Source organism: Scomber japonicus, chromosome 3 (genome assembly GCF_027409825.1).
Source record: "Scomber japonicus isolate fScoJap1 chromosome 3, fScoJap1.pri, whole genome shotgun sequence".
Taxonomy (NCBI): Eukaryota; Metazoa; Chordata; class Actinopteri; order Scombriformes; family Scombridae; genus Scomber; species Scomber japonicus.
The window spans coordinates 32,914,352-32,916,252 of record NC_070580.1 but is presented as its reverse complement, the minus strand read 5'-3'; the positions used below and the strand labels follow the sequence as shown (position 1 = coordinate 32,916,252).

Here is a 1,901-nt window from a genome sequence, read left to right as displayed (position 1 = left end):
CAAGAGGGTTGAAAGAAAGAAGAGAAAACAGGAGAAACAGAGTGAGAAGAGTAAAGAAAGAGTAGATGAAGATAAAGGGCATCAGCTCATTAATTGAAACTGACAAAAGGGGAAAAGGAAAGCAGATTGAAAGACAGGGAAGTACTGAAAGAGGAGGAGAGAAAAACAGGAGAGAAAAAAAATAAATGGGAGTGGAGAAGAGCTGAGGAGGAGAGAGAGAGAGAGAGAGAGAGAGAGAGAGAGGAGGCAGAGCTGAAAAATAAAGTGTGTGAACAGAGAAAGAAAGAGCAGTGAGGAAGGAGGGAAGACTGAGGAGAGCTGAGAGAAGAGAGGAGGAAGAAGTTATGTGTTTTCAGTTCCTCTCTCTCTCTCTTTCTCTCTCTCTCTCTCTCTCTCTCTCTCTCTCTCTCTCTCAGTTGAGCTGCTGCAACGCTGAACGCTGCTATCAGGAGCGAGCAGGCAGCTGCCAAGCCCACTGACACACACACACACACACACACACACACACACACACACACACACACACACACACACACACACACACACACACACACACACACACAGCGAACAGAGGAGCTCCCCAGCAGTGTTGGATATGACTCGTCCACTGAGGCCGTTTGGTTTTTGAGTGACATTTGGGAATAACTGCTTCTTCATCCAGTCAGGTAAGATTCATTTAACTTTTTTCTTAAAGGCTTTAATAGATCATTTAAAGGTGCATTCTGTGTGTTTAGTGTTTGTAAAGCTTTAACTCAGCATGCTGGTGAAGGCTCGGTGTGTTGTTTGATGTCTCTCTGGTAGGAAACATGCCTGTGGGGTTTAAACCGGATTCAGTAATTTAGGTATAATTTGTACATGAGCTTGCAGTGTTTATTTCTAGTTGTACCACCAGTAAACATGAAACCTCTTCAAATAGGATTGGAAAAGTCAAGTTTTTTGTTTTTTTTTAGTGGTTGCCATGGCAATTAGGAGCATATAGCTAGACTGTTGTTGATGTTGTTGGTTTTTGAAGAGTGAGGAGAGTGAGGAGAATAGTGAAGTTTGAGACACAGGTGAGCAGAGAGAGAGAGGTCTTTCTTTCTCTCTTTCTCTCTCTCTCTCCCTCTTTCTCTCTCTCTCTCTCTCTCTCTCTCTCTCTCTCTCTCTCTCTCTCTCTCTCTCTCTCTCTCTCTCTCTCTCTCTCTCTCTCTCTTTCTCTTACTCTCCTTTTCTCTCTCTCTCTTTCTCTCTCTCTCTCTCTCTCTCTGTGCCAGTGTGAAGCAGAGAAAGGATGCAGCAGGTTGTTGGACTCTCTGAGGAAATTTGCTTTTTTAAAATCTCTCTCTGGATCTTAAGTTTCATGAAAAGCAGCAGCAGTAACATCTTTGTTCTTGTAGAAACGTTGGCTGAACTCTCTTCAGTCTTCAGCTCTTCATTCATTCTTTCTACTCTTTTATTCGTGTAGATAAAATCACCTTTCTTAACAAATAGGAAAGTCAAAGCATTGTACAGTCGGACATAAAATACATTGACTTTTTGCTTCTTCCCCTCCTTCTATACTTCTTTCCTCACTTCTTCCTTCTATCCTTCCTTGCTTATTTCCTTCCTCCCTCCCTCCTTTCCTTCCGTCCTCCCTCCTTACTCCCTTCCTTCCCTCCTTACTCCGTTCCTTCCTTCCTCCTTTCCTCCCTCCTTACTCCTTTCCTTCCTTCCCTCCTTACCCCTTTCCTTCCTTATTCCCTTCCTTCCTTCCTCCTTTCCTCCCTCCTTACTCCCTTCCTTCCCTCCTTACTCCGTTCCTTCCTTCCTCCTTTCCTCCCTCCTTACTCCTTTCCTTCCTTCCCTCCTTACCCCTTTCCTTCCTTCTTCCCTTCCTTCCTTCCTCCTTTCCTCCCTCCTTACTCCTTTCCTTCCTTCCCTCC

General features: G+C 44.3%; 1 protein-coding gene across 1 annotated transcript in view; it reads left to right on the top strand.

The window, feature by feature from the left end:
- Positions 1–479: 479 nt before the first annotated feature.
- ripor3 (RIPOR family member 3) overlaps positions 480–1,901 on the top strand; it is a 105,925-nt gene continuing 104,503 nt past the window's right edge. Inside the window, 1 exon segment of the mRNA XM_053316720.1 lies at positions 480–665. The gene's annotated coding sequence lies outside the window, so the exon portion shown is untranslated.